We start from the raw sequence: 8806 nt of genomic DNA on the forward strand, positions 1-8806 counted from the left end.
TTCTGTACCCTGCTGTTTCCCCACTGTTTTGTTGTATGCATTACAAATGATATTTTTATGCATTGTAAGTCCAGAATTATAGGTTTACCATAACTTTTTATGCACCTGCATTTTAGAATCTATAAGTGGTTAAAAATACAATTACCAAAAAATACAATAAAATAGTACTGTCATTTATAACCATTCATAAAATTAACTTTGCAAAAGTTCTTTACTTCTTTATGCCAGTTCAATCCACTGTTTAGTGACTTTTCTTTCAGTCTATTGAGATCTCTTTAGCATTGATTATAGGTTAGGTGATGAACTCCCTCATCTTCTGTTTTTCTGAGAATATCTTAATCTTTCTTCATTTTAAAATGACATACGCAGCATATAAAATTCTTGGTCAGAATTTGTTTTCTAACAGGATTTTAAATATTTCTTCCCACTGCCTTCTTGTCTTCAAGTTTCCTAATTAAAAATTGGCACTTAATCTTATTGGGACACACTTGAACATAATGTATTGTTTTTCTTGCACATTTCAGAACTCTCTCCTTGTCCTTGCAATGTCAGTTTGACTACTGGCTGGAAATTGGTCTTCTAGTGTTTTTCCTGTTTGAATGAATTGGGCTTCTTGAATGTATGTATTCATGTCTTTCATTAAATTTGGGAATTATCTGCCATTGTTTAATTGAATATTCCTTCTGTTTTGTTTCTTCTTCTGGGGGCACCTACAATGCAATTGCACAGATTCTGTAAAAACACTACAATTAAGAGTGACAACTTCTGTATGAGAAGATAAGAAACAATGGAAGTTATATATGGGTACAGTTGGAAGTCCTTGGGAGTTAATGCAGCTATGCCTGATGGAAGACTCTCTAAGATGAAAAAAGTATGAAATTATAGATTATGCAAGACTCAGTTTTACACCCCTAATTTTTCCAAATTCTTTCTCAAATGTGTGCTCTCATTTGAAAAAAATTTCATTGAATTAATAAAGGCATATGAGTCTATACGTCTCTGGAGATGTTTTATTTAAACTTTGCAGCAGCCAATTAAAATTCTGATTCTGGGTCTTTAAGTGCTTTCAAGTATACAGTTAGTGGGAAAAAAATTAAAAAAGAATGGGACAGCCCTAAAACATGAAGTGCACTCAACTTCCCATATTCCAATCCTCCTAGTTATTATGAATAATTTCTACTTCACAATAATTATGATATAAAAATTTAAGAATCCAAGATTAATAAATAAAGTATAAAGTTATGAGCTCAAAATTTTAAAAATCAAGGTTAAAAATGCAGAAACTGTATGAGAAATATAAGATATGATAAGTAGATGACATATACTTCAAAAAACTTTACATCTAAGAGAATATTCAGAATGGAAATCGCTACTGGATGAAGAAATGATTTATAAGAACAAAGATTTTGTGAATGCTTTTCTTTCTTTCCTTTTTCAGTTTAATATATGTTAATGCTACAATTAATATGAGAAACATTTTATTCTGATGTAACATATTTCCTAATTATAATAATATTCTTACATATAACAATGAGCTTGTACCAACAAAAAATGAATGTATTTTTCATTTCCAAGTATGGGTAAGAGTTTACTGATGGAAAAGACAGATGGATAACCTGGACAGAGGAACAGCTTATAATAAGAAACATGTTTTGCTGTACATGATATTTTAGAATATCTACCCAGTACAAAATTGGAAAATTCCTGTTATCAGCTACATTTTCTATCTATATTTTGATTCATAAAATTAATAAACTACCCCTTGTTTCATTATATCCTAGTTAATACAACATACTGAAACTGCAAATTAATTCCATTTAAGTCCATGAAGAATGAGGAATTCTAAATGAGTCTTTGGAGACAGAGGTAAATATTTCTAGGGGCTGTTTGGGAGGAATCCCAAAGGACTTTTGGGGAAATACCCATATCATGTGCAGCAAAGGTAGGCAAAGCAACAAGGAGAGGGAAAGAATGTCATTTCCAGGACATTGCATTTCTGACTGAGGGTAGCTTCCTGAGATCAGAGGTGAACATTTTGGCTCTCTTACCTCAGCTGAAATTCGTAATGGGGCTTCAGAATCTGGTCTTGCCTTAAAGGATCACTCCTGTGCCAAACAAACACATATACAGATACACATACATACACAACCACATGTGTGCACACACCTTCACTTTGATGCTCATATGCTCCTGTCTGAAAAAGGTACCAGCCAAAGTGTGTTTGGTGCTCATCTAGAATTGGAAATTCAGTCTGGAAGTTACCCACTGGGTCCCTCATATGTTCATTCCCAGAGAAAAGAAAACAAGGGTCTTGTCTTTGACTCTAACAGTGATTATTCTGTGATGTCCAGGCTGTTCAGGCTAGCAGTAGATAATATTTTCACTGTGTTCTTTATTTTCATATACCAGTGGGACCAGTTGCTTTTCATGAAGTAGGAGAATTGTAGTAGAATTTAGATTACTTCCAGTAAAGGAAATGATTTCATGCAGGGAGACACATCCTGAGATGTCATTCTCTATGGGATGTTTGGCAAGATTGGCTCTGATATTTATTGCACCTTTCATTTGACATTTTCATGAATTTCAATTTATTTGAATTCAAGATGGATTTGAGGTTTGGGGAAACAATTTCTTGCCCTCTCTCTTTTTTCTTTTTTAGCTTTTCCTTCATATAAGTCTTATGGTATAAGGAAAGTCCACCTAGATGCAACATTTTTCTGAATATTTTGAACTACGTTAGAAGTTGAAAGTGCTTTGGGATAAACAGCATCAAAATAAGAAAATAACTACCCATTTATTTATCTAACACTTTTTATGGACTACCAATTATGTACTAGGAACTGTTCATGATTATGGAGATTAAGCAGTAAATAAATACTTTGTTCTGCCCTTGTAAGGTTTTCATTCTTGTCTGAAAAAAATTTAACAATTAACATTGTAAACAAGAGTGAGAAGGAGATAATAGTTATGGGGATGGGGTGGGAAATGCAGCAGGGTCTCAGCAAAGTAATAAGTTTGGGGCATGTAACAATGTAAATAGATGATTAAGATCGAGCTAATAGAGAAAATGGTCACTGAAAGAATTTTAAAGGAGAAGGAAGTGAGCCATGGATTTTATGGTGGAATAATGTGCCAGTCAGTTGGAACAAAAAGTTCAAAATCTCTAATATTGGGAGAAATTTGGAATTTTTGAGAAACAGCAAGGAAGCATGCAAGTCTGAAGCAGAATGGATGAGAAGCAATGTGTTAGATGATGAACATCTAACACAGTCAGAGGTCAATAAAGGAGGAAGAGGTCAAAGTTAATGGAGGTCACTAAAGGAGGAAATGAAAGGCCATTTTTATGGAATTTGGCATTAGTGTCCAGTACAATGAGCACTTCTTCTATTTTCATAAGTACAGGAAACATGACCTTATTTTTTTTAAAAAGAATTCAGACTGGTGGTAATAAGGAACAAGGGTGTAGTCCAGTTAGGAGATTATTGCAATATGCTTACCAAAAGTTATAGTGTTTTTAGGTAGGCAGTGGAGGTGCTCAGTATTAAATTCAGGGTATATCACAAAGATAAAGGCACCAGGATTTCATGGAAATTTGAAGAGAACTGAGCAGAGAAATAGATCAGTTTTGGGAAGTTAAATGTAGAAATTACTTTTAAACATGTTATTTCGATAAATTTGTTACACATCCCCTAAAATTAAAGAAGGGTAATACTGGAAAGAAATTTAGGCATCTTCCGCTAGTGGGATTTTTAGTGTATCATTACCAGAAATTTCCTGGGCATATTTCTGGTAATTTGCAAGTGCTTTAAAGTGTTATGTTTATACAGATGTGCATTTTGGCAGGACCGTCTTTGCTTTTATCAGGTTCTTAACGAGAACCCTATTTCCAAAAGTTAGAGTCATTCCTTGATATGTGAAGATAAAAAGTCAAGAAATACAAAGGTTGGAGGATAACACAAGTTGATGTGATTGACTCTCAGGTAAACTATGATTATGTAGATTTCAAGGAAAAACAATGTTGTTTTTCAGTACATTCAGTCGTTTGCTTCATAGCAGGCAGGTGTCCTATGCATGCAAGGAATATTTGTATAAAAGTACTATAATTGATTCAACATCATATTTTCACATTTAAGTTTATTTATTCTTACATTTATGATGTATTTTATGAGATTGTTTAGCATATTAGAATCATAGCAGTTGGTGCTGGAAAAATAATCAACCAAATTTTTTGTATGGGTGAATTGTATCAGAAAGTTGAAGTTACTAAAATTATGCTGTGATTACTTTTGGAGCTAGGTCCTAATCACAGGACCTCTCAATCTAAGGCCAATGAATTTCTGTCAAATTACATGAGTATGTGACAAAAATATTCAATTTCAGGAATTTACCAAGAATCTGAATCACAGCCCCATGGTGGGTACATTGCTTCCTACTGGAATCTTGACCTTGGTTTCGTCCACATGCTCAACTTCTATAAATAAGTCAAGTCATAGTCCTCTGACTTAGAATAAAAATATCTTTGTAGAGTATAATCATATGTCAGACACTGAAATATCCATTTCAGTTATCTTTAGCTTATCTTGTAACATAGATATCTTTCTTCCTTTTCAGAGGTGAGGAAACTTAGATTGGGAGTTGTTAAAACACTCTTCCAAGATATAGAGCTTCCAAGAGACAGAATCTGAATTTAAAATCAGATTCATTTTAATTATGCTGTTCTGCCTATGCCAGTCCTGTCCCTTCTCAGCTGGGATGCTCATGTGAGTGTATTACTTGTCCACACAAATGGTCCTAGATTATCTAGAATGGGCCTACTCACAGATCTGAGGACCAGTTTGCTGTCAGCTTTGAAGCAGAACATAGCTGATCAGATTTCTAGAATGCTCACCGAATTTTGTGTACATGGTAGTGGCAGGATTCCAAAAGTGAGAAGAGAAGCTTTTAAAGCTTCTTGAAACTAAGCTTGGAATTCACACATTACATCCTCTGCTACAACTTATGTGTCAAATAAACCAAAATACCATCTTTGATAAAGGGTAGAAAAACAGCCCAGACTTCTGAAATTGGGACCTCTAAAGTGTATCTTTTAAAAAAACATATATCCACAGATCATTGGTTTGAGATTTAATTTACCTCTTCCTATGTTTAACAGAAATTTGGTCATAAAATACAATGTGACAAATTTGTGGTACAATCATATTATACACAGAAGTCAAAATGGTGACTATAATATTGTACTTAATATTGAAATGTGAAAATATTTCATCAAATTCATTTCTGTATCTGTTCTGAGACTTTGTAGTTTCTTGTGTAAATAGAGACAGGGAACTTTCATTGCAAATGCATACTTTGAAAGAATCTTGTTTTTAAGACTTCACTAGCACCTTGGGGTTGAATTATTGTGCAAATGTAAATCTCCTGTTTAGAAGAGAGTTTGAGAATTTTCTGCCTAACAGGGTGGGGTTGCAGTTAATACAACCATTATTCATTCTTTCTAGAACTTCTTAATGAATCTTTGTTAACCTCTTAACAGGTGACAGAGGAAGGAGTGTATCAGAGTATCTGATTAAGAAGAAATCCTTGTTCCTTTTCAGTTCATTCCTTAACCTGCAACCAGAGTGAATGTTGAGTATATCTGATCATGTCACATTGCCATCATGGTAATGTCTTCCAGTTGTGTTGGTTTAAAGATAAAATCTTCAATATGGCCTCCTAACAGCTTCTTGATTTGGGGTCTCTTCTGACTCACACTGGTACCTTTAATCTCCTCAACTTTAGCTAATCTCTCTTATGTCCCTGAACTCACCAGGCTTTTGCTCAGGTGAAGACAGTGATAACTACTCTCTTCTCATGGGTCTTCTCTTCCCTCTCTCCTACAGTGAGAGATCAATGTTTCTCATGTTTCAGATCACATTTTCATAGCTCTTATTTGGGGAAACTTTTAAGCAGTAGACCAGAAAATATATTTTATCCATTGCCATCCTTTTTAAAGGCAAAAAGTGAAGAATATTAATTGATCCAGATAGTTTCATTTTTTTTTGCCCAAATCATGTTGAATTTAAGGCAGTCCCAACTATGACTTTCCATGTAGAAAAAGTGATATATCACCAGTGTTTAAGTTCAAATACTGAGTACAAACACCAATATATAAATGATAGAGAATGTTCTGAATAAACAATGAGGCAATGACTTTATACCACAACATTGCACATATTTAACATAACAATTCCTGACAAGATAACATGATTTGGGGTTGGAAATTTAAGAAAAATATTTTAACATACAAATGAATGGTAGCAAAATGCTATGTATTTAACTATGAATCTCCTAAACTATGTGAGATTATCATGGAGAAATTGATCATGTGTATAATATAGTTTTTTTGAAGTTCTGAGTGGGTGAAGACAAAAATATTGAAGCAGGTCGATAAAGTAAGCTGAAACCAGATTGTAAAGAACTTTTCTCATCTAGCAAAGGCATCTGTATTTTGTGTGTTAATGAGTAGTTACCAATAACACTGAGAGTTTGAGAAATAATTTGGCCTTCAAGGTTTGGGGCTGCTTTTACCCAGTGTCATCAATCAACTTGCAATGTCTCTGAACATCAGCAGGTTTATTTGAAAAATTAAAACATTCACATAGTTCTTCCAAACAAGCCATTATGCTGCATCTAAAGTAGAGGATTTCTGTTTGCAACAGTTGTTTACATACAACTCAAAATTAAATGCTTTAAACATTAAACAAATCACAATATTTTCTTGGCTTCAACTAACCCTCACTGCCACTATATCCAAGGAGGATGTCACTTGACTACTGAGACCATCAGCTCTTATTTGTTAATGGCAATATTTGCAAATGGGTGCCTCCCTCTTACCTTCTTTGGGGAACTTTGGACATAAGGACATAATCTTTGAAGGATTCTTGATTTCTCAATGTTTAATATTGGAAAATGCGCTCTTCCCAATATTCAGTATGCATGGTCACAGAAAAAAATGCACTAACCATGTGTATAAATCTCACATCAATTACTACAAAGAAAAACATATCACTGAATTTATCTTAAAATAAATACTTTTAAAGCTGTTTTTAAAAAGTAAAGAGATTCAGGTTTTCACCCTAGGATGCTACAGCTTTGATGTTTTCCTTCCAGACATTTAAATGTGAATATTATTTAAGCTCTCTGCTCTTCTGTTTCACTAACTATAAAGAGAAAATCATAATAAGTCCTGCCTTATATGGTTGTGGTGATAATAAAGTTGGTTAAGAATAAGAAATATTAGTAACTGGCACTTACTGAGAAATATATAATTTTGCCACATTATGAATAATAGCAGGAGTGTCAGCACAATATTGGCATTTATATAAATATCAACAAAGTGCCAGGGACAGAAGAATCTGTCAATCATATGGGGAATAATGCTGAGAATGTTTTGGTTCTCACTACATGACGAATCTGGAGTTGGTGCTTTCATGTATGTCTCCTTTACCCACTCATGTAATCTGTTAATAACTAGTAAGCAATTTTATGAGCTTCGAGACTAAATTTCTGTAACCAATAAAAAATAAGCCTCTTGGTAATTGTTGAATTAATTGATGTCCTTGTTAAATTATAATATTGGAAAAAAACCTTCTTTTTTAGTTATAATGTCAATCAGATTTTTCTTCTGTTAGACATGGAAGTGGGTAATCATACATTCCTGACTGAATTCACTTTGCTGGGCTCCACATTCGACCCTCAGTTGTAGTTGATTATATTTGGAATATTTCTGAAACTCCACTTGGTAACCTTGTCAGGGAACATGACCCTTGTTAACTTAATCTGGGCTGCTAATTGCCTGCCCAGACCCATGTAATTTTTAATTGTCAGTCTATATTTCCTGGTACATATCTGTATGCCCCCAGAATCCTGGCCATCTGTGTCTCTGAAGATAAATGTATGTCCTCTGCAGTATGTGGAGCCCAGGTCTTCTTCTCCTGAGTTGTCACCTACACTGAGTGCTTTTCCCTAGCTGTCATGGCTTATGACCACCACGTGGCAATTTGTAGCCCACTGTTCTATTCAGATACCAAGACTAGTTCTTTCTGTGCTGACCTGGTTGCTGGGACCTGCACAGGAGACCTCTGGAATGCCATAGACCACACTGCCAATACTTTCCATGTAAAATTCTGTGGTAAAAATATCATTGACCACTTTTTCTTGGATGCTTCACTACTGGTAAAAATGTCCTGTTCAGACATCGAGGTCTATGAAAAAGAACTTCTGGGTGTGGTGAGCTTCACAGTATTGTCCAGCATACCTGCCATCATCGTTTCCCACTTCAGCATCCTCCTGGCTATCCTGAGGATCTGCTCTGTCTCTGGGAAGCTCAAAGTCATCTTCACCTGTGCTTCCCACCTGATCTCAGTCATGTTTTTCTATGGGCCTTTGTCTTCATGTATTCAAGGCCCAGCTCCATTAACTCCTAGAGTGAGACAGAGTGGCTCCCCTGTTCTACATGGTGGTGAATCCATTACTCAACCCTCTCCTCTATAGCCTGAGGAACAAGGATGTCAAAGAGGCTTTCAGAAAAGCAAAACTGAGATGAAATATCATCATTTTTTTCTTTTTGCTGAACATTCTTTTTGAACTATCCAAATTATTGCCTTGAGATTTTTTTTTTAAACTTGCAAGATTTAAATTAAGTACATTATACTGAAAACAATGAAATATTGTGCAAACTACTCTGCAATTCTTATTATTGTGCCATAATGTAAAATAATCTAAACCTAAAATATTGAATTGTTGACATTCTCCCCAATGGAATTGT

The 8806-nt window shown here is 34.6% G+C and overlaps 1 pseudogene; it reads left to right on the forward strand.

The window, feature by feature from the left end:
• The first annotated feature begins 7672 nt into the window (after window positions 1–7672).
• Window positions 7673–8584, forward strand: LOC143680363 (olfactory receptor 9G4-like; annotated as a pseudogene).
• The last annotated feature ends 222 nt before the right edge of the window (window positions 8585–8806 follow it).

Source organism: Tamandua tetradactyla, chromosome 4, assembly GCF_023851605.1.
Source record: "Tamandua tetradactyla isolate mTamTet1 chromosome 4, mTamTet1.pri, whole genome shotgun sequence".
NCBI lineage: Eukaryota > Metazoa > Chordata > Mammalia > Pilosa > Myrmecophagidae > Tamandua > Tamandua tetradactyla.